The sequence below is a fragment of the Eptatretus burgeri genome, chromosome 1, assembly GCF_056783735.1.
Source record: "Eptatretus burgeri isolate ZD-2024b chromosome 1, Ebu_testis_v1, whole genome shotgun sequence".
In the NCBI taxonomy this organism is placed as follows: Eukaryota; Metazoa; Chordata; class Myxini; order Myxiniformes; family Myxinidae; genus Eptatretus; species Eptatretus burgeri.
Genome location: NC_140961.1, coordinates 150,989,841 through 151,015,395, shown reverse-complemented (window position 1 = coordinate 151,015,395; position 25,555 = coordinate 150,989,841). Strand labels below are relative to the sequence as shown.

The following is a 25,555-nucleotide window of genomic DNA, read 5'->3' as shown; positions in this document are numbered from 1 at the left end:
CAGGTAGATTCAATCTATTTCGAGAAACCTTTCACAAGGACTTGAATGCTGGATTTTATTTCTATTTTTTTAGAATCTTGCCCCCCAAATGACAATAAGAACAATTCCAGAAATTCTCGCAACAAATTGTTCTGTACCTTTCGGTGCTATCAATCTCTATCAATTGCTTTTACTTTTACAGTGAAACTGAACTCTGACCCTCAATCTTAGCTCGGATTAGCATAAAATCTATACTCCCGATTTTATTTACTTATTTATTTTCATTTGTTGGTCAGTTTGATATTGGTCAGTACCTGATCAATAAATCTCTTTATTTGGCTTGACCAGCCTTCTACCTCGACATCGCATCTATTATCTCTGCATCATATCTACGAATATCTAATACAACTGAATGAACACCTTATTGGTCAGTCTTGGAAGGCATTGTCCAAAACAAGGTCAAATCTTACTATACATCTCATTCTGACCATGCATCAATTTTATAATTAATGATCAAAACTGAGCAACATCATGTAGACAAAAGTTCATTGTTCTCTTGTGATGTATCCACTGCACATTCTCCTTTTGTTCACTTTGATATGCACAATATATTCTGGGGCAATGTCGTAACAGTCCTTGGTTGGTGCTTCAAGCAAAGTGTTTTTTACCTGTAAATGAAATGCTCTCAGAATGTTTGTCAGTACAATTCAAAATGTACATGATGCATCATCCATTTGATGAGTATTCATCTCCTTTATTATTAATGGAGGTGTGTAAGGCCTCCTTATCAATCTTCCCATCAAGATTTTGTGTGGTGAGAGCCTTATCCCCCTATACAGTGTGGCTCTCATTTATATTAATGCTAGTCGTATGGCCTATGGCCATTTCAAACCAGTTTGTTACACTTACTTTTCCAATTATTTTTGGCACTCCATTCTGTTCCTCTAAAATGGTTTATACAGCTCTGGCACCTCTCATCCTGTTTACCAATGGCTGTCTGTATGGCTATCACATCCTCCGAGGTTGAGCCACTCTCAGGACCCGTTAAAACACTTTGCATGATCACTGGACATCGCCCTGTCGCAACTGCGTGCTTTGCTACACTTTACGCCCTCGCATTTCTTTCCAAACCATGATGCGCTCTTCCCGTGTGGCCATCATACATAATGCAACTGCGAATGACAACAGAATCATTTTAAAACATTCGGCATTTGTACTTAATTTTGCTACCTAAAAACGTCAAAACCTTCTCTCACACCAAAGTGTTCCAAAATTGTGAGCGATCCCAAAAGCATTTTGCAAATGTGTACAGTGTATATTCATTCACTTCCTGGTCTCCATGAAAAAACATCTTTCCTTAAACTTGTGATGTCAGCGCATATGTCATGACATCCACATAGTTTTTTTCTTCCTCACCATTCTCATCTGTCGGCAACAAAGGAAGCCTGATGTTAATCGTGGTATCCGATGTATTTATTCCTAATTCGAATATGGCTCTCAAAGTGGCAAGATGTTGTTTTTCCACTTTCAATAGTAGCACTGTAATTGAGTACAGAGCTGAGAAAACAACCGGACTTCCAAATACGATCGCCGAGGTAACTTGTACCGCATGTCAGGCCATGGAGACCCCCTACAAACAAGGTGGGAAAGGAGACCGGATCTAATCTTATACGATGGAAGTCTACAGGCGGTATCTTATTTCCAATACGATTGTGATGTTAACATAGATTGTGCAAATATTAAAGTTTCATGCAAATAGCGATAAATGACATCTCTTAACCATAAGATTGAGTATTTAAATGCCTGTCACTTTCAACATCCCACCACGGCACCATACACAACACAGATCGGTGATACTACACAGATCAGTGGACGAATGTTTATTCGTGTGTGCAGACTGGGTGAAATTTTCCTCTTCTAAATTACCAGAGAATTGCCCCTGATTCATATTATTGACGATTTTCGGTCACGGAACTTCACATTTGTTTAACCAGTTCATCATTGGGCATTGACATGACACAGTACACCACAATGCAGTGGAGTATTCTGTATACGATGTCATATTTGCTGAACCGTTTAATTATACAATTATTTTTATATCGTTTTAGGGCACTTTTTGGACCTTTTGCACAGAAGGCCTGGCATACCATCTCATAATACTGTACACACTATGTTGGCGACCTTTACCTCCCCAAAATCATGACAGCATCAATAACTCCACAATCAATCACATGTTATTTCATGACACTAATCCATTTAAATAGAAGGTTATGCCCTCACTTTCCTCACTTGTAAACCAACCTGGCATTGAAATAAATAAAAAAATCCCAATTTTGTGAACTACCAGTCACGTATGTATTATGTCGACATTTATTTATTTATTTTTAATTGGGCTTTGAACTGGTGGAGCAGCATCATCAATGTCTGCGTTACCATGGTGACCACATAACTTTTTACTTGTGGCTCACTTGCAATTTATTAAATCACACTTAATTTATAAAATGACATCAGTTGCATGACATTTTTCACAGATAAAAAGAAAAGCCCAAGTTGACTTCAGTGCTCCCTCACAACTGCCGGTACGTGGCTTATAATCCCAAACGGAGGGTCAACTCCACCTCTAAGCTGTCTCCCCTGGGTTCGATTCCTGAACCAGTATTTGACATGCAGGCAATTTGAGTTCATAAATTCATAGCCACTCTTCGATTAAATGTATGTTCCATTATTTCATTTTATAAACCCAGGAATGCTCTGTTCGTATAACATGCTATTTATATTTTAATATTTTAATTCTCAATATGTTGTTGTTGTTGTTCATCTTTCGGCTGCTCCCGTTAGGGGTCGCCACAGCGGATCATCCGTTATGATCTGCAAACTGATTTGGCACAGGTTTTACGCCAGATGCCCTTCCTGACGCAACACTGGTCGCCTCTTACGACACAGGGATAAGGTTTTGGGTTTCGCCATGATTCCGGGCTGCCCTACACCCTCTCAGAGCACGGCCCATTGCAGAGCCCCCGTCCTCAAGCGATATTCCAACCCAAGCCTCCGAGTAGCCGGATTACAGGCGCACGCCACTTCGCCCGGTATGTTAATTCTCAATATGTTAACCTTTAAAATTATATTTAATATGTTAACCAGCCTTATCACCCTTGCACACAGAACATTCCCTTGCATCATGAGGTATTTTAACTCGTTAATCTGTAACTATATTAATCTGTCGTGCACAGTAAACGCCATGTTCAATTATTTAATTTATTTTTTATTATTTCTCAGATAATACATGATGGGACATTTCAATTTAATTCTGGTCAATGCGCATGGCATGTGTCAAATGTAGATTTAAATACCTTCTAATTGTCTCACTCGTGATATTAGTTCACAAAAAAAAATTTCACGAAAAAATAAGTGACCACTATATTCGTTATTGTTGTGTGTCTGTCTGCCTGTCTGTCTGTCTGTCTGTCTGTCTGTCCTGAGCATAGCACCGTGGGTTTTGATCTGATCCTGATATGATTTTGGTGGGAGGTTTATATCATGATCTAGTTGTGTTTTCTTGAGAATGGGCGTGGTGCTCCCCTTATGGGTGGAGCCACGCCCAAAAAACATGTGTTTTTTAGAGGTAGCCAATTTCAATTTGCATCTTCTCCGAGGGGGTTTGTCGAATCTGACAGGGGTTTCAGTATTTGGTTAGCCCAATGGCACCTGCATAGCCCCACGGAGTTCGATTTTTCATTTTCGTCCCAAGGTCAAGGTCACAAGGTCAGGAACTTAGAAAATTGCGAATTGTGTTTTTAGGTGGTAGCCGATTTCAATTTGCATCTTCTCCTCAGGGGTTTTTCAAAACCGGCAGGGGTTTCTGTATTTGGTTTGCCCAATAGCACCTGCATAGCCCCACGGAGCTCGATTTTTCATTTTCTTCCCAAGGTCAAGGTCACAAGGTCACAAACTTAGAAAATTGCGAATTTTGACGTAAAAATCCATCTTCTCCGAGGGGTTTGTCGAATCTGGCAGGGGTTTTGGTATTTCGTTAGCCCAATGGCACCTGCATAGCCCCATGGAGCTCGATTTTTTCATTTTTGTCCCAAGGTCAAGGTTACAAGGTCACCAACTTAGAAAATTTCGAATTTTGACATAAAAATCATAGGACCGCCAAAACTTTGAAAGCAAGGATGACAATATTTTTTATGCATAATCTTGAGGTCATTCCCCACCTAAAGTCTTGAAACTATTGTGCTCTATCTCGAACACCTTACCCATGGCGCCCCCTTCAAGTTTGTTTTTACGCTGATTTCATCAAAGTATGGATAATCCGAGGAGTGCAAAATGCCATATAGCCTATATGACGTTATATTGTTCCTGGAATTTTCCAGAGGAAGTTTTTCACCAAAGGTCATAATCCTTGACCTTTGACCTTTAAAGTTCACAAAGGTCAAATTTTCAAAGTTGTTGGAATCGAATCGGGTTTTCGACCTTCCTCGACAAACTAACTCCATTAAGCTCTCGCACGTATCCTGTTTCCGTATTTTAATGTCCACAACATTGTTTAGTGACCTTTAAAGGTTATGCAAAGGTCAAATTTTTGAAGTTGTTGAACGAAACCGGGTTTTCGACATTTTGCAGCTAATAACCTGTCACTCATACCACATCATGTTGATCATTTTTTTATAATTGGTCAAACATTATCACATTGTCTCATCCTTGACTTCTGAAACAATCTACATCGTCAAATACTGCTCGTGAATCATCGTCGTCTTCAGACTTGTATAATTTTAAATCCAAATGTCTTTTTCCTTTCCTCTTAAAGTAATGGCAATACTATTGTATTTACAGTCATTAAAAAGCTTCTCAGAAACTTTACAAATATTTTCTAGGATTTTTACCGATTTTTCTGCCTGCAACCCCAATTGCACCATGGCTCACCCCACCAAACACACAGGCGCACAGTACAAGCTCGTGATTAATTACCCGCACTGCCTGCAAGGATTTGCATAGATTCACATTTACCAGAACTGAGAAGATATAACCAGCCAACACCACCCACATGTCCACATTAATACAAGAATAATAATAATAATAATAATAATAATAATAATAATAATAATAATAATAATAACAAGCCGGTAGGTGACATGGCTGCTCACTCTCGATGGAAAGCTGGCTGACGTGACTTGCCGATATTCATGTACATGCTAGCAATCAATTTAGCACAATAAAATATGATTATCACAGCCCTCTTAGTTTGCGCCCAGAAACCCGCCCTGTGAAATTTCAGGCATGTTTCCAAAGAGACTCGAACAAATGGCAGCCCTGGTAATTCCATTCATCTATTCGCTAAAGATTTTATTTTTTTATATGATGCTGAAAGACATTCTCCTTGGGCACAAAAAAAACAGGTCCCTCGTGGTCCATTTTCGGAGGTATTGATTTTTTTGTACAGTCCACAATAAGTGTACGATGTACGATAAAGTATTTTAGCTGTTGCTAAGCAACGGAGGTGTGCATAGCAATCATTCATTTTTGTGTACATGCTAGCCACATTGTACACATTTCTCCCAAGTTTTATCAAAATCAGACTCTTTCTCTTAGAGATATTCGCAATTAACCGTTTCAGAAATGTTCGACATGTACTCGCCTAAAACCTATCTCCTCCTACAAATATGTTTTGTTAGGGCTGCAAATTGGCATGAAGGGAGCTCGATAGATTGCGCACAGAACTCGCAGCTTAGATTTTTCGATTTTTATATTTTTTATTTTTTTCGATTTTTTGACCACTTTAAAGGGCCGTTGCTCGCCGTTTATTAGAGCCCAGGGTCCCATATTCGAAAGCACAAGATTCCCAGAAATATTGGTCCTACCTCCCAAATTTCATTGGAATCAGTTGAGTGGTTTAGCCCCTCGGCTTGACCAAAGTTTTGCGGACAGACAGACAGATGGAAATGTCCAGAATAAGTGTACGATGTACGATAAAGTATTTTAGCTGTTGCTAAGCAACGGAGGTGTGCATAGCAATCATTCATTTTTGTGTACATGCTGGCCACATTGTACACATTTCACCCAAGTTTCATCAAAATCAGACTTTCTTTTATTTCTATTCGCAATTAACCGTTTCTGAAATGTTCGACATGTACTCGCCCAAAACCTATCTCCTCCTCCAAATATTTTTTGTTAGGGCTGCAAATTGGCATGAAGGGAGCTTGATAGATTGCGCACAGAAATCTAAGCTTCGATTTTTCGATTTTTATATTTTTTATTTTTTTCGATTTTTTGACCACTTTAAAGGGCCGTTGCTCGCCGTTTATTAGGGCCCGGGGTCCCATATTCGAAAGCACACGATTCCCAGAAATATTGGTCCTACCTCCCAAATTTCATTGGAATCAGTTGAGTGGTTTAGCCCCTCGGCTTGACCAAAGTTTTGCGGAAAGGCAGACAGATGAAATGTCCAGAATAAGAGTGCTCTAAGAGCAGCCAATAATAATAAACTTCTTTTACCCTTTGGCAAATGCCATGCTGAAAAATTGTCATCCCATCTTGATCTCGTGAGCACTCAAAGTCAGATATGGTCAACCAATATTTGCAGCTCCAACATTTTTTGTCATTGAATTTTATTTTATTTATTTATTATATATGTTATACATGCTCTTGCAGGCCAAACAGTTATCGTGCAAGTCAGCCGATATTCAGACACATCTTGAATTCATATAAATTCCACCACCTGCATGGCATTCCCCTGCTCTTCTTCTCACACACATTTACTCCAGTGGAATTTGCTGCAGTGAAAACTTTCACACTGTCTTTACATTTTATGATGTTATTCAATTTTATAACATTATACTTATCAAACCCAACTATTCCTCCACCGTAATTAGCATAACAATCCCACACTGAAGCAAAGTTGGCACATAACCCTGCCAATTTGGATTACTCATCCCAATCCTTGGCCTGCCAATTCCACATCAAAAATGCCTTCCAACTTACCTCCTCGACCCCACTCCCTTTGATCCAATTCTCTTTTTATATCCGCAATCTTACTTTTCTCCAAAGGTACCCTCTTCTGGGAACCTTTTTCTATTTCTCTCCATTCTCTTGGAGCACTTATCTTCATCATATACTGATTCTGCCCCATAATTTTCAAACATACCTAATTGGTGTACCTTTCTCAAATAACATATTTTTTGGTTACGTTTCCAAGGTAGGGCGGTTTCCCATCTTCACAAAGTCAGTGAGAGGCAAAAAAATTCAAAATCAAACAAAACCCCACTTAGTACACTTTGCAATGAAAATACAACTTGTACAGATACAGACAGGATACAAATAATCAAACAAGAGCTCTGAGACAAAACAATACAGTTTCCTCTAATTTCCAACCTCAATCCCAAGCTGGAAACAAAACTCCAACTCAAAAAACAACAATATTACCTCAACTTCCAACCTCTGTGAGACAATGCCTCATCCTCATCCTCTGTAAACGCCCTGTCACAACTTGACGATTTAGCCAGCGTATGTCGACGTATGAAAAATTTGTCTAAAACGCTGGCACACGTCGAATTCTTTTTGGGTAAGTTTTGTATACATTAAGAACACGCTGGCATATGTCATAGTATGCTGGGATACGTCGTAGTAAGCTGGCATACCTCGTAGTACGCCGAGCTCGTCGACAAATTTTAACATGCTGAAAATTTTTCGATGTACAGTATTCCAGCGTATGACTCACATGATCCGCATACGCTGGCCATATGTTTTTGGCATGTTATGCGATCGTGACACACGTGGACAGACGTTACTGGGAAGTTACTCATAAGTCAAAACACTTCGAGGTAATGTTTAGCTTACCCAAAACTTATTTCTAACCTATGAGTAACGTGCCTTGAACCTATGAGTAACCTGCTTTGAACCTATGAGTAACGTGCTTTGAACCTATGTGTAACGTATCCCCAACACATATTGATGTATGTAGATGTATTTCACGTTTTCTGGATGACCACAGAACTTACTGAACGTGTTTGTAACTTACAGCTACTGTATAATGGCATATTGGCAGCGTTTAGCGGAATTGGTATATAAAAATGGGGTTAACAGGAGGAACCCATCAGTGTTCCAGACTCTATGTGTTGTTGTTTTTTTCTTCTTCTTCGGCCTGGCGGTGATGTTGACACTTTGATTTCTAGGGTGGTTTTGATTTAAATCGTTGAGCGGCAGCCTATTAATTATATTATATTATAACCGCACTATAAATCGAAGTGTCAACATCACCGTCATGTCGAAGAAAAAAAAAACATTACCTCGACATGTTTCGACGAATGAGTAACTTACCAGTCACATGTGTCGATGTGTGTCAACGATCGCATAACGTGCCAACAACTTATGGCCAGCATATGCGGAACATGTGAGTCATACACTGGCATACGTCGAAAAATTTTCAACATGCTGAGTGTACTTTCAACTCAGTGTACTACAACGTATGCTGGCGTGCTTCAGCGTGCTCTTAACGTATACAAAATTTACCCATTATGTATTCGACATGTGCCAGCGTTTTAGACAAATTTTTCATATGTCGGCCTACGCTGGCAAAAACGTCAAGGTGTGACAGCAGCTTGAATCGTCGAGCGGCAGCCTTTTAATAGGCTACGCCACATGACCGTCGGCGATACGCTGCCGCGCTATGCATATGTAAGACTATCGTTGGGCATACATTGTGAACGCCGACAACACGCAAAGCATTCGTTGGAGTAAGTTATCGATAAGTTATTGAAACGTTCTGTGTACATTTTTAATACATTATGCATACGTCCAACTCGTTATGAATACGCCAAAAAATTAATAAAAACATCAATAGTTCAGCATACGCCAACGTTTTACATACATTTTGATACCTTGCCATACGCTGGCTAAAACGTCAAGGTGTGACAGGGCCTTCAGACAACACCCTATTCACACCTCTGTTAGACACACCCTATTCTTACCTGTATTCAACAATATTTTATTCAAACATACGCCGAAGCAGTGCCATTGGAGCCAATATAAAATATTAAAAGGAACCATTTCACCTGATCAGGACTCGGGACTCCAACACTTTTAAACAATACCAATATTCTCCAGAACAAACATAAACTACTGAACAGAAATAAGTCAAATCTATAAATGCTCCAATTCTTGATTGAAGCATGTTAATCTTTCCAAACAAAGAACGAGGTGCACAGCGAGCTGACAGCACACTCGCCCACAAACATAAATGTCTCTCACCTTTACCTGATCTGTGAGCTCGTGCTTACCATCAGCCCACTCTGCAACCATGCTCTTTCAGGTTTTTAATGCTCCTGCTTCTGGCTCGAAATTGTAGAATAAATTCTTGTCATCCTGTACATTTGAACAATTATTCAACAGACAAACAAATACATACAAACAAATACATATGCACATATGGAGTGAACAGAACAGAGTCTTGCTCCAGATCTCTGAAATACATGAGAGAGTAAAGATATTTATATGAAATACAGTGAGACATAGCATTTTTTATTTCCAACGCTGGCATGACAGTTTGTCAGGTCTTTATATTCTCAGGTGAAGTTCATCTTCAACATTCATTCAGTTGCCAGCTTGATTTGGTTATAGAATTGTAACCGGTGAAGCCGGTGTTATGGCTAAATATCATAGATAAAACTGTGGAGTGAGACCAAGGTTGTTATGCTGTTCGAACATTTCAGGAGGTGACATCAAATTTGTCATTAAACTTGTCATCAAATTTGAAATCAAATTTTTGGTATGCGACCTCGGTTGCAAAGCAATTCATGAAAATCCGCCATTTTTTATTTGGCAAATGGAATTCATTGAAAAAGCTTGTTGACATTTATGGCGGTAGGGAAAAAAAAAGTAAATAGAAAGAGAAAACAGTATTATTGTTATGCACCGCTGAGAAAATATGGCTATTTAATTACTTACAAAAGATGAGAATCTAAACAAAATCAAGGAACATTAAAAATATGCATGTCGGTTCAGGCAAACATCATGTGCATGTAAATTTATTTTATTATTCATTATACTTCCTTTCAGCTCAGTAAATGAGCTTGTGCAATGCATATCCATGGCGATGAAGTTCACAGCAGTTTTGATAAACGTTTTTTTTTTGACGTAAGAATATTGCATCGTTCGTCATCTGTTAAAAAAATGAAATAAAGTTTGGGTGGGTTGGGTAAGCTATACGTGTTCTTGGGGAAACCAAAATAAAATAAATAATTGAAGAACGAGTCCTCATTGATAGCTGCAAAATGTTGAACGTAATATAGCTGTGAATAATTTTTCCCACCTTTTCTTTGTTTAAGTTAATACAAGTAGAGTTAAGGACACTTGGCTCGGCTTGGCTTGGACCCTTCCATGAGCACCTAATGATCTTTCACTGTCTCGGACTTTCAGGATTCTTTGATGTCCATTAACACATTATGATCTTTACTTGTCTCGGACTTTCAAGATTATTTGATGTCCACTAACACATAATGATCTTTAATTGTCTCGGACTTTCTGGATTATTTGATCTCTATTAACACGTAATGATCTTGAACTGTCTCGAAGTTTCAGGATTCTTTGATGGTCCCATGTTGGTCTTCGGTTTAGTAATCGTTACTTGATTTTTTGCTAAGAAGGAGGAATAACAGGAGAGTAGGGTGAATATGATGGTTCTAGCTCACTTTTCCCCATGTAAATGAATGGGGGATTTTCAGCGATTCCCTTTTTTTTTTCCCTAAAAATAAACCCCCTTTTTATCCGTTTTTCCCTGCTGTGCAGGGGTTTGGTTTTATGGTCGGATGCCCTTCCTGGACGCCTCTTACAACACAGGGATATGGTACACCTATTCTAACCGGGGCATACACCGGGACCAGTATACTGGTACTCATTTCGCCGACCGCGGAAGGATGACAGGCTGAGTCAACCCCCTGGTGTTAATTCAGCAGCTGAGCGGGATTCGAACTCGGGACACTGGGATCCCAAGCCGCCACCCTAACCACTAAGCCAACACCAGGCTTTGTATATATATAACCAGGCTATCCCAAGGTATATTTATTTGTCTCCCCTTTAACCTGGAGGTTGATCAGCTCACTCATTGAACCTATAAAGATTTGTTCATTCTCAAATTCCTTCAATAGTTTAATTTTCTTTGCACAATAATCCCCATCTAAAATATTGACAAACAAAACATTTGAATCTTTATATTTTTTAAGATACCCCTTTTGTGCCATTACGAAATGATAAACTTCTCTTAATGATCTCATCTGACCACCGTCCGAGTTGCAAATCATTTTTGTGTATAAACCACGCCATAAAAAAAAGTTTTGTTTCAAATGTTTTCAGTTCGTGTTCTGAGATAAAATATAAACACGAGACCTTGTCTCACAGAATAGTTCCTATTTTTTCACAGCATGACTGTCTAAAACCACACAGCACGACCGTGTCAAAAAACACTTCCTCATTTTCACGGCATGAACTGAAAACATTTGAATCGAAACCATTTTAAGTATGTTTTGTAAATGATTCATACAATCGCCCAGTTATTTTCCAAGCTGTCATTTCCTGTGGCCGCACCCAATGTTTCGGGAATTTTCTCATTGTAAGCCTTATAAGTGATTCACCAGACAAAGTTTCTGCCAGACAGGATTTTCATTTTTACAACTGAGACATGGATGATCTCTCTTCCGATGAAGGCAAAAGCTTACTACAGAGTTGGTAAGTTTGTTTGGTTTTCTCTTTGAACGATGAAGCAAATGATTATTAATTAAATCATGATAATTCTGATATATATATATATTTTTTTCCCTGACAGGGCATTGGAAGAAATTGAGTTTACGTATCACGACGTGGTTCATGAAATTAATACTCTTATTGAAGAGATCAATGATTTTAGAAGAGAATTGAAAGACATTTTCAATGAGTGGCACGAAGTCTTATCACGTCCTATCATCTCGAAGGAATTAAACCAATGGTGAGACACGTGTGTGTGTGTCTGTCTTCCTACCTACCTCTCTCTGCTCTTATTGAAGAGATCAATGATTTATAATGACCGGTCTCTGATCTCGAATGAATTAAACCAATGGTGAGACACGTGTGTCTATGTGTGTCTATGTGTGTGTGTGTGTGTGTGTGTGTGTGCGTGTGTGTGTGTGTGTGTGTGTGTGCGTGTGTGGGTGTGTGTTGCTTTCCCTGTCTGTCTGTCTCTTCATCTATACCCTTGACTTTTTTTTTTTTTTTTTTTCAGCACTATCGCACAACATCAGCTGTTGAAGCAATCTTGTACAACACATGATTTTCTGGAGGTAAATATTTCTGAATTATTATTAATATCACTCTCTCTTTAGAATGTCGCCTAATGTTGGTTGCATTATTAGTTTGAACGCGGTTTTGTCAGTACACTGGAATTAATTTTATTGACCTTGAAAGGATGACAGGCTGAGTCGGCCTCCTGGTGTGTTAATTCAGTGGTCAACGAGGCTTACTCATATTACCATGTAATTATTATCCACTTTTTGTTTCAAAACAGAATATGGTGTCTGAGTTTCGAAATCACAAGACATCTGGAGAAGATTGCTGGGAAAGATTATACATTCTCGCAAATGAATATTTAATATTTTCAATATTAATAAATTATATTTGTTTTGTATACAATTACTTGATTCTGAATTACAAGAAGAGGATCAAAACATGAAGGGAGGGTAGGTGCGCAACCCCAATGACCCATCACCCCCTCATCCCATCCCTCCCCTCCCCATGTGTGTGTGTGGGGAAGGGGGGGGTGGGATGAGGGAGGTGGTGGGTCAAAGGTGGGGGCGCACAGGGGGATGAGGGGGTGGGGCTTGTGTGGGAGGGGCTTGTGTGGGCGGGGCTTTGGTGGGGCTTGTGTGGGCGGGGTGTGGGTGGGGCTTGTGTGGGTGGGGCTTGTGTGGGAGGGGTTTATGTGGGCGGGGCTTCGGTGGGGCTTGTGTGGGCGGGGTGTGTGTGGGGCTTGTGTGGGTGGGGCTTGTGTGGGAGGGGTTTATGTGGGCGGGGCTTCGGTGGGTCTTGTGTGTGCGGGGTTTATGTGGGTGGACCTTGTGTGGGAGGGGTTTATGTGGACAGGGTTTATGTGTCTGGTGTTTTTGTGTGGCGCTTGTGTAGACACGACTTATGTGGGAGGGGTTGATGTGGGCAGGCTCTATGTGGGCAGGGGCGAATGTGGATGAGGTTTGTGTGGATCAATGGATGGGTGGAGAGATGGGTGGATGGGTGGATGAGTGGAGCTTGTGTGGATGGGTGGATAATTTTTTAATTAAATAAACATGTTGTGTGTGGGGGAACTAATTAACTAATCACTAATTATGTGAATATGGGTGGAGCTTGTGTGTGTGGAGCTTGTGTGGAGCTTGTGTGGAGCTTGTGTGGGGTTTGTGTGGGGTTTATGTGGGTGGGGCTTGTGTGGGTGGAGTCAAAAAGGGGCGGAGTCAAAAAATTTCAATTTATTGGAGCTTGTGTGGGGTTTGTGTGTGGTGGGTTTGTGTGGGGCTTGTGTGGGCGGGGTTTGTGTGGGTGGGGCTTGTGTGGGTGGAGTCAAAAAGGGGCGGAGTCAAAAAATTTCAATTTATCTTTGTCTTTTGTAATTCCTGTGAATAAAATGAACCTAAAATCTCTTCCCCTTCCAAATCATATATCTTATAAGTCCAAGGAACCGTATCTATTACATCAACAATTTTAAAAAGTTATTTCGTCCATCGTTCAGTAAAACCCTTTTCAAAATGAGATTTCCACCTATATATTCTTACGATATCACCAACTTTGAACTTAGGTTTTCTGACATTAATCTCTTTTTCATATTTTAATTTTGTAAATGTTTCTGATGGCTTCATTTTCGTTGACGTGTGAATCGTGTCATTATACTTATCCACAATATCCTGAATAAAAGATAACCATTGTTGTGAACCGAGTTGTGTGAATTTTTTATATAGTCTCTCTTTTAAGGTACGATTAAAACGTTCAACAACAACTGCCTTCCCTTCATTAAAGGTACTGTATAATGTAATACTGTTATTTTTTAGAAAATTCATAAATGTCTTGTTATAAAACTCTCTACCCTCATCAGTCCACAATTTTTTAGGTTTTCTCTTACTTTTATTAAATATCTGTTGAAAAGCTAACATAAGAGTATTACCTGTTTTGTTTTTTAAAGGGACAACCCACACATATCTACTCCTCAAATCAATAACGGTTAAAGCATACTTGTACCCCTTATCATTATTGAGTTCAATCAAATCAGCAGACCAGATATAATCAACTTCCTTGGAATAAACTTTCCTTCTCTGAAACTTTGTGAATATTGGTTTATGTAATTCATCAGCTAATTGCTCTTCAGTCTTAATGGCATCATTAGAGCCTATGAGTTTTTTGAATTTCCAAGTCCAAGTTTCAATTTAGCACTAATCATCTTCTTCACGATGAACCTATCAACTTTTTCTCTCAAGGTTGGATTTTGTATCAGAGACAAATTATACAACATTTCTCTATCGGCTTCATGCTTTTCTTCCAACGTTGTGGTATTCCCATAATCAATATCGTGTCTCATGCACACTTCATCAACTCTATTGATTGGTTTACTCCAGGATTTAGGATTGTCTGCCTCATCTAATCTTTTATCCAAGTTTGTGCCTGGACCACAGAAAGAATACCCTGGAAGATGTAATTCCCCTGGTATTCCAGTAGTTGTAAATTTACTTCCTGATAAAAACTTTTGTATATCTCCTCCGAGTTTGTGTTTGGAGATAAATTGATTTTTTTTTGAACCACACACCGAACATATACCTTTTTGTATAACCCTGTTATTTTTACTTTTAATATATGAAATATTTTTAGTATTAGTTTTCTTTTTACATTTGAGACAATAACTCATTTATTTATGAGAAAAATTTCTGCAGAGTGCAAAAACCTTTTTAGTTTCCAACATGCACATTTGAATCTTAATTTTTAAAACATAAAGAATCCTTAGAAATGCCTTCACTCTCTCCTCCATTTATTTAAGAAAAAACTTGAATTAAAATGAATGGCTTGACGATGTCAATAGTCTTGAAGAAAGTATTGCAAATAGACTTGTCAATTCTTTGTTTTCCTCCTCGGTGGGTTGAGTTATTTTCTGTAATACCTCTATTCTTTTTTGAATCTCACTGGTTTCCATATTTTGATATTTATTCATTCTCTCTCTTTCCTCCCTCTCTCTCTTCTCCTTTTCCTCCTTCTCTCTCTTCTCTCTTTCCTCCCTCTCTCTATTCTCTCTTTCCTCATTCTCCTTTTCCTCCTCTTCCCTCTCTTCTTCAACTCCTTCCTCATCCCTTACTATCCTTGAATCGTTTACACCCCATAGAATATTATACATATATTCATCAGGATTTCTTGTTATTCCTGCATCGAAAATAATTTTTTTTACAACAGGAAACCAATAAAATTTCTTTTGAATTTCTAAAAGAGCCTTACCTTTTCTTAACTTTATAATTTTTTCATTATTTAACATTCTAATTAAATCTAAAGTTGTCGGTTTATCAACATCAGCATAATGCCAATCTTTTATTGAAAATACCTCATTCTTATGTTGTAGAACATATTTATTAAAATACCGAATACCCTTTTCTTGAAGGTATGCTTGGACACAGAAATGATAATTTTCTTGAAGCCTTCTTGCTGTCATTTATGTATTAGAAATATATGTTAGAATAATATTATGGCACGAAACACCTCCCCATCTTCCCATAGTTAAATCATTTTGTATTTCCTTACTTATTATATATAATCCTGTTTTTTCTGTTTTCATGAGATAAACAAGGGCAAAACCATTATTATATTTGCCCTTATTAAATTCTTTTATTTGTTGTTTACTAATCGTGGACCCACAAAACTCATTCTCGATACCAAGTGGATAATATTCTTCCTTACGAGACTGATTTAATTGTTCCAGGTCTTCGAGGTTAATTTTAAATGACCAATTATACCCTAAATCATTCATATCATACCCCCATTGTTCTATTCTCATACAAACGATACGCCCTTCTTTATAAAAATTTATTTTAATTCGAACTGTGAATTCTGTATGACCTGGAGATAATATCAACACTTCTGTATCTTTGGAATACACAGCCGTTTTATTTAAGGATATATATTGTGATAAATCACTTAATCTCACCAAGTCATTCGCGTCAGTCGGGCTTGGATAATTTTTTAATTTAAAAGCATTTTTCATGTTAATATTTTTGGTTATATTATATTTATGTCGTTCAGCCTGTGCCTTTGTGTAATAATTTGATAAATCAATATCCAGTTCTTGAGATACACCAAAGATAGAACCATCTTTACCAACATAAGTCATTTATATTAGATTAAAAATAATATCATAAAATTTTATATTTTTGTTGAGTTGAAATAACACATATAGACATAATTGACCACAACACTTGGAATTTAATTCTTGGACTTGAAATGTTTGATAAACACCATTCTGTAAGAATTTTATAACTTCAACAGGTGGTGGAAGACCAAAACTATCAAAATAATATTTGTCTTGATTATTAAAAATACAAACCCAATGAGAACCGTTCCCATTATTATCTTCTAAGTTCATAATAATATTCTTTGTATGTTTCGACACATTTGTTAATTCATCTCTCATACAAATAACCACATTATGAATTTTTAATTTCTTACAATATTTGGCAAGTTGTAAATTTGATGTTGTATTCTTTCCAAATTCTTTCAACCACTCATCAATGCTCATTTATTTATTAGAAAGATATAATCCATTACCTCTTTTCGTTAATTTTACACCTGCTTGTGCTATAGAAGAAAGCATATCTCCAACTAACAATCTCGCTTTATCAGGCAGACCTTCAAGTTTTTCAGCAAAATCTACAATTACACCACTTCCACTAATTTGTTTCTCCAACTCTTTGTTATGTCTTTCCAATTCTTTTTGAGCCTGGAGTTGAGCCTTCCTTTCGTTGGCAGTTTTCACCGCTGTTGAAATACCACCCGTCAATGCTCCAACCGCACTTAAACCAGCAAATAAAGGAATTAGAAATGGGAGAAATCCTCCACTCGTCTCTCTTATTGAATATTTTTTCAACATTGGTTTTGTCATTTTAATTTTAAGTGAGCCAGTGTCATTCAAGATTTTAACCTGTTCTCTTGTGAGCAAAACATCAATTCTTACTGCTCCTTTTCTCTGAATTGTATTAACGTTAATCGTACAAGGCTTTTGATTTTGAACACAAGATGATAGTTTATGAAGATTGATTTGATTAACATATACCCCAGTTGGTACTTTGCCACTCATTTATTTAACAAAAAATTATGTGAGACTAATCATCACACCATTATCTGTATTAATCTGCAATTCTGTTTCTTCCAAAAGCAAACAATATGTATCAACTTCTTCACTCTCTCCTCTTTCAATGTATAGGGAAGTATCCACTCGATTAGACTTTATAGTTTCCTTTTGCGCGCTCAGGTCAAACGCATAGATTGTATACAAACTTTTAAATGCTGTCATATCCAAAATAGGTTCTTTATTTCCATTACTTTCACACACCTTTTGGTAAGACTTGTATGCTTCAGCAAAATCATTTTTTCCCAATTAATTTCCAATCTATCTCGTGGATAATATGTTCCATCTAGAGAAACGCGAAGTTGTTTCACCTTAGCATTATCACTCAATGCATTATTCTTATCAGTCGCAGTATCACCATCTGGCTTTTTAAAAATGATCCACAGATATCGTGGCTTTCCTTCCAGAACACCCAAATTCCACGTGTAAGTAGTTTGATTGAGTTTAACGTGTTGACATCTTCTTTTGAGGTATGATACACTGAGTGGTTTCTTTGAGTTAAGTCTTCGATTCAACATCTCTTCTGTTTTAAGATTAGGAGTATATTCACTGATATACCAACTCATCTCCTCAATTACAAATTTATTCTGATCACCAAAAGCATTACCAACACCAAAAAGCAATCTATTTTCATTATCATTCCTTTGTAGTTGAAATCTAATTTTAAGACCATACAGAACTTTATCATGATCACAAAATCCAAATATACCTTTAAGAGGAACCGCCACAGTAAAACTATTTTCTGCTTTTGTATCATCATTATACGCTCCTTTCCTTTGAATATATCCAGGGTCTGTGTTTGTTCCCGTTGACATATCAGGAATAAAACCTTCGACAGACCCCTTTCCCATTCTATCACTGAATGTATAGAGTGTAAATTTTATCATTTCAGATACAGCAGAGACATAATCAACCGCTTCAACTTCTTGTGTTCCAATATACAAACGCACACTATCAAACATTTTCCAGAAGAAATCATTTACAAGTGTAGCGTTTGTGTTATTCCCAGCTTTAGTGAATTTAAATTTACACAACAAGAAACTTTCGGAGAGATTCAAATAGGTTTGTTGATTATTTATTTCAAAACTTTTTGTACCATTCGTATTCCAGTCTGTTCCAGTTATTGCATTTACCTTGAAGTAATCTTCTTTTTTAGTGGAGTTTGAGATAATAATAGTATCATCCAAATCATAGATACTATCAATTGCTTCCATACTTGTATTTATTTAGGAAAAAGATGTTAAAACTTTTGAAACCCTGATCCAAGTATTTGAATTATTTTCTGTCGTTCTTGGGGGGACAACTGAGTTTTGCCTTTCTTAATTTCTTTTATTGCTTGTAATTTATGAGATTCTTTCTGAGCATCTTTTATACTCTTTACAGCACCTGCTACATTTCCCACAGCAGAAGCAGTTGAACCGATTAGGTCTTTATGTTTAAGAATAGTTGAACCAATACCCATGAGAGTATCAATTATCCCATCTCCTCTAAATTGATGTCCAACACCCCTTTGTCTCTTAGGTTTATAGTATCCTCTACCAAGATACATACCTTCACCCTTGTAGTACGGGGAAAGGAACATCCCATCCCCTGTAATTATTTTATATTTTCCCAACTCGTGCTTCCTCACAATAACCATCGTATTTATTTATTGGAAAACTTCACGTAGGTGAATTCTGATGGATATAACTTCTCCATTAAAAGAAATCACACGATTATCTTGGTCGGTTATCCTAAAATTTACTCTGTGTATGGTTTTTCCTGACACAGGTAGATAAACCAAATTTTTAGGTTCCATATTAAATTTATAACCAATTGGGGTTGAGTATGCACTGAATGAAAATATTGTATTTGTTTTTTTCCATCATTATAAGCACCATCAATCAAATCACAGTGAATTAACACCGAATTTATTCCTGAGGATATTTGAATGACATTATCACTGTAAAACGTCCCATTAGTTTCAATCTTTTTGAGGAGAAACCTAATAACTCTCTAAATGAATTATCAATTGTGAAATCAACCTTGTAGTTATTTTTAACTTTAATCGTTGATTTTGAAGTATGTTTTTGAATGTCTATAACAATATTTTTTGGTTCATCACCCTGTTCTTTCATAAGACGAGCAATTTCGGAAGATATTTGAGAAATCTCATATGCTCCGGGTGAGACTGTTATCGTTTTGTATCCACTTCCGGGATTATAACTAAACTTGTCATTTTTATCAGTTATATTAAATAAGGTATTATAAGTTTCCATGGACAATAAAGATGCCTCATATTCTTTTGTTGTGTCAAGTTGTAGTGGGTATGGGAATGAAGATGTGTGGTCGCTTGTTGTGAAATCAAAACTCAGGATTGTGCTTCTCATCTTATTTAATATGAGATAAAATGTCTTTATATTGAGATTTATTAATTATTTTCATGTTCATCAACTGATCTAAAATGGCTGATGCTTCATTAAAACAATTGTTATTTCCAGCCTTCTTACTGCCGAACAACAATAACAGTCTATTAACTAATTGCGATGGGTCATTTGGAAGAAAACTAATACCTGAACCAAGGATACTTAAAGCCTGAATAATGTGTTTCTCCTTCTCATTCTTCCTACTTTTACCAGAAAGAATAACCTTATAATTTAGAGTGTTCAGCAAATCAATATATACTCTATCATCATTATTTTCCATATCCAATGGTTTATCAATATACTTTGATTCATCCCTCACAGTTGAACCTTGTCTTCCATCTTTTGTGAGAAGAAACATTAATCTCGGAGTTAGTTTAACAGGGGGTTGAGCAGAACTTAAGAACCTTAATTCATCATTAAATATCAATACCTTTTCTTTAACAAGATGAAATATTGCTGGTTGTTCTGTTGGAATGAGTCCTGCTTTGGTTTTTGAATCCGCTGAATATTCATTGTTTTGAACAGCATTCACAATATAATCAGGGGTTGATTAATCTCTTCCAGTTGTTGAAATAAACCTTCATCATCATATTCTAATTCTCCTAAATGCTCTAATTCTTCCTCCGTCATTTGACTGAAATCTTTTAACATTTGAAGCTTTCTAGGAGTATATTCTACTGTGGGAACTGTGGAAACATCTTTCATTTTTTCTTGGGAAGTTTTTAAAAGTGGTTTAAAAAATTTCTCTTGTTTTCTTTCAAATGCTTCTTCGCCCGTTAGTTTCTGTCTGTGTTTCTTCTTTATGTCTTCCTGCTGTTTTACAACTTTTGAAACCAACTCTTGATGTTCCCTAAATCTTCTTGCTCTTTCTTTCGCATCCATTTATTTATTGAAAAATATCATTTAATATCTCATCTTGTTTCACAACAATATATTTATATTTTTCAGTCGTGTGTTTCATGTAATCCCCAAATTCCTTTTTACTACATAATGTAGAACAATTGTCTCTCCAAAAATTGTTTATATCTATTGAATTTAACTTGAATAAAATAAAAGTATTAGCATTGTTTCTGATGGAACGACGAGGAAGCTGAAAGTACGATTGACTAAGATAAATACAATTACAAGAAGAATGTCTCCCTCTTGTGTAGTAGCTGTCCATTACCGTTTGGTTTCTCTCATTAACACAATCATCAAAGATAACGAGGTTCTTTTTGGATTTATCCAAATCTTGGGGAGACGGTATATCATCCGTATTATCACTCAGAATACAAGTTATCGGTTTTGATTTCTTTTTACATCTCTGTGTATCACAAAATAGTTGTATTATATCTTCAATGTTAAAATCATTTAGGTTTTTTTGAAGTTTAAATAAACCGATTATATCTTCTTTTTGAAGACCAGCATTAAAACCTTGTGAGAGTAGTTGATACTCTGGTTGAAAACTCGACTTTGTGAAAATTATTAAATTGTCATAATCTAAAAAGTTGGGAGTGAGGAGCATTTTTAAAAGTAAGCAGGTTTTTCCACATCCACTTGAACCAACTATGAGGCATCTTAATGAATTTGGGAGATTTTTATGGTTGTCAAATTTTATCTTATTTTCCCAAATGGGTATAAAATCATCATTCATTTATATATTTGGAAAACAGGTTATTTAATTTATTATTGGCTTTTTTCGAAATTCTATATTTTATCCTAAGTTCAGGTTTAATTTCAAGATAATCCATTATTTTATTTATGCAATATCTTGTGTTGATATTTCCCTGAAAATCACATCCATGAATAATATATAACATCAATCCTTTGAACATTTCTCTAATACGTTCAGTTTCTTCCCTTGTAAGGAAAGGTGTGTTATCATCCTCATACTTTACATTCATTTCTCTAATCAATCTTGTAAAGTAATTCATTTTTGGTGTAAATCTAAAAGAATTATTTTCCTTTTTATATTTTTTATTATCATTAATTAGAAGACAATCACAGAATATACATTGTTTATAGGCTTTTGACTCTGTGTTTAATCCCTGTCTTTCACACGCAGGACAATTCTCAAATTTGTCATATGGAGAATCAGGAAAGTCTAGCATATTTATAAAGTAAAACTTTACTTAAACTGAAATTCATCTATACTTTCAGTTGTATATTACCATCGATATCGATATACTTTTTTCATTATCAGATTCAACGACAACATTTTTTATATTAAAGGTAATTTTAAAATTATCGTTAACTACTATTGAACGAAATGTCATTTCACCTGATATATTAACATCCTTTATTTCATCAAGATTTACATCTTTAGGGTTGTTGAAAAAAATACAAATTTCTCCTTGCATATTACAGATGGTCTTATCTTTTCTTTCTAAAGCTACATCCATAAGGTTTTTGTTCTTTGATACTTTTTCTTGTTTCATTGCTTTTTCTAGTTTTGAATATATTACTAGAAGGAGAGGAGAAACTTTTGTTAGAGATACTTTAATTGATGTTCTACCAGGTATACTAAAAGCCCTTCCACTGAAGGAAATTGAAGAACTCATATTATTTACCATAATAGTTTTTATCCAATAGTTGTTATATTTATCTTTGTTCAATTTTACATCCTTGACATATTTCTCAGTATCTTTAACAGATGAAGAGATTGATTGAAACTTGTCTTTTGTGTCTTGAAACATTGTATTTATTAAGTGAAAAAGTTGGAGGATAAAATGTTTTTAAGCACAGATTCACCTATAAATTAAACGAAATTTTCATCAAGAAAATTTTAGTTTAAGCAAAGTTTTATTCTATAAATATGGTGAATACAACGTACTGCGATGTTTGTAATCACGAATATAAACATTATAGAAAACACCTCCGAACCAACAAACACACATTTAATCTATTTCATCAAATATCTCCTCTTGAGTTGGAAAGAAAACATTGTGATATCTGTTCAAAGGATGTTTTGAAGAGTAGTTATAATCAACATCTTCAATCACAAAAACACAAGAAAAATGAGTTTAAAGTAAAGGGAGACTATTATATTAAAAACACTGATGAGGCATTTAAAGGGCATATAAAAATAAGGATTTTTCAATTTGGAGAACCCGGTCCATCATCAATAGCTGAATCAATTGAAATAGTGAAACCCGATGTTGAAAAATTTATTAAAAAGACATTAAAAGAAATGAAAACTTTAAAGTTTTATATGGGAGTGAAAATGAATATGAAAAGACAAGATGAAGAACAAACTCCTTATATGAGAACAGATCTTCATTTTATAACATCATTTCAAGATTTTTTGAATAGTGGGGTTTATGAAGAACTATCAAGACAAGAGGAGGATGTTGATAATACAGTGGTAGGAAGTGGATTCAATATTAAAAAAATCATCTTTTTAGATATACACATTCTAAAATCAAACCCTCTTAAAGCTTCTTCTTATATTGAATTACCAAAAGAAATAAAACTAAAGAAGGCAGTTGTTAATATTAAGAACAATGATAATAAATGTTTTCTCTGGTCTGTTCTTGCTCACTTACATCCACCAAAATGTAATTCAGAAAGAGTAAAACAATATATGAAATATGAGAATACCTTAGACATTAAAGATTTTAAATTCCCAATGCCACTAACAGATATTCCTAAATTTGAGAAAAAGAATAATCTTTCTATTAATGTATATGGATTAACGGATACAAACAAAGTTCAAATATTAAAAATTTCAAACAACTATAAAAATGAAGAAACACACATTGATCTTTTATATTTTAGTGTTGGAAAGAATTCACATTACACATACATCAATAATTTATCAAGATTAATCTCTTCTCAGGTATTCAGAAGAGCAAATAAAATATATCCTTGTAAGCGATGTCTTAATTCATTTCATACAAAAGAACGATTAGAGCAACATTCAAAATATTGTAGTAATCATAAATCAGCTGTAATTACAATGCCGAAACCTGGTGAAAAGATTTCTTTTGAAGATTATAATAAATCTTTCATGCACCCATTTGTGATATACGCTGATTTTGAGTGTATCCTTAAAAAGATAAATACTGCTTCTCCTAATCCAAAAGAATCATATACAAATAAATATCAAAAACATATTCCTTGTGGTTTCTGTTATTATATCAAATCATCTGTTGGAGAAAAGTATAACAAACTTGAACATTATCGTGGAAAAAAGCTTCACAAGAGTTTGTAAAACGATTAGAAAAGGATTGTATAAGACTCACTAAATTAATGAAAGAAACAAATGAACCGATGAAATTAACCAAAGAAGAAAAATTAGAATTTAGAAAGAACAATATCTGTCATATTTGTGAGGGGGAAATTAAGGAGTCTAAAGTTAGGGATCATTGTCATCTTACTGGTAAATATAGAGGTCCCGCTCATTTCTGTTGTAATCTTAATTATAAATTACCTTCTTTTATTCCAGTCTTTCTTCACAACAGCGCCAACTATGATACACATCTATTTACAAATGAACTTTCAAAAACACCAGGGAATATTTCTGCCATAACAAACACAAGTCAAAAGTATATTTCATTTTCAAAAATGATATTCACAAAACCTTTAACTCGTATTAGGTTTCTAGATTCTTACAAGTTTATGGGAACACCACTAGCCTACCTCGCATCAAATCTAAGCTCCACGGACTCTTTTCCAAATCTTAATTCATTCTTTCCAAAAGAGGAAATTCTCACTCAAGAGGAAATTCAGATTAAAGAGAGAATTCAAAGTAAAGAGGAAACTGTAATTAATGAAGAAATTCTAACTGAAGATGAAATTCTAATTATAAAGAAAATTCGAACAATGAATGAAATTCTAACTAAAGAGGAAATTCTGATTAAAGATGAAATTCTGATTAAAGAAGGAATTCTTACGAGAGAGGAAATTCAAACAAGGAATGAAATTCAAAGTAAAGAGAAAATTCTTACAAGTAAGGGAATTTATCCTTATGATTATATGGATTCATTTATGAGATTTAAAGAAACACAACTTCCATCAAAAGAAAGTTTCTATAATAACCTTTATGAAGAAGAGATAAGTGATAAGGAATATAAACACGCACAAGAAATATGGAAATTATTTAAGATAAAGAACCTTGGAGAATATCACGATTTATATCTAAAAACAGATGTTTTATTGTTAGCTGATGTGTTTGAGGCTTTTAGAACACTCTGTCATAATAAAAATTGTTATGGATTAGACCCTGCCCACTATTTCACAGCTCCTGGTTTAGCTTGGAGTGCAATGTTGAAAATGACAAAACAAGATATAGATTTAATCAGTGATGTGGATATGCTTTTGATGATTGAGAAGTCCAAGAGAGGTGGAATATCACAAGTATGTTCAAAAAGATATGCTAAAGCAAATAATAAATATCTTCCAAATTATGATAGTGAAAAAGATAGTAATTATTTGATGTATTTTGATGCTAATAATTTGTATGGATGGGCAATGTCTCAATCTCTACCTTATGGTAAATTAGAGTGGGTGGAAGAAAAGGATTATGAAAAGGCTTTGATGAATATTGTTATTTCTTCTCAAGAGGAATTGAATGACGAAGAAGAAGGTTATTATTTTGAAGTTGATTTGAGGTACCCGAGTGTTCTTCATAATAAGCATAAAGACCTTCCTTTTGCATGTGAGAAAGAAACCCCAAAGAAAGAATGGTTCAGTGATTATCATAAAAGTTTTAATATTAAAGGCAAATCAACAGAAAAGTTATTAACAACATTCTATGATAAAGAGGGATATGTTTTACATCAGAGAAGCTTAAAACAGTTTTTGAGAGAAG

The 25,555-nt window shown here is 35.7% G+C and overlaps 2 long non-coding RNA genes across 3 annotated transcripts in view; both read left to right on the top strand.

Annotated features, from left to right (window-relative positions):
* Positions 1-1,354: 1,354 nt before the first annotated feature.
* The window catches only part of LOC147035748 (uncharacterized), a 56,383-nt gene continuing 32,182 nt past the window's right edge, over positions 1,355-25,555 (top strand). For both annotated transcript variants that reach the window (XR_015049541.1, XR_015049540.1), the window contains exons 1-3: positions 1,355-1,620; positions 2,511-2,558; positions 2,818-3,065. This is a non-coding gene — a long non-coding RNA (uncharacterized LOC147035748). The remainder of the gene's footprint in view (positions 1,621-2,510; positions 2,559-2,817; positions 3,066-25,555) is intronic.
* Positions 7,128-12,671, top strand: LOC147035749 (uncharacterized). The gene is made up of 3 exons (XR_015049530.1): positions 7,128-11,950; positions 12,224-12,281; positions 12,506-12,671. It is a non-coding gene; the product is annotated as an uncharacterized LOC147035749 (long non-coding RNA).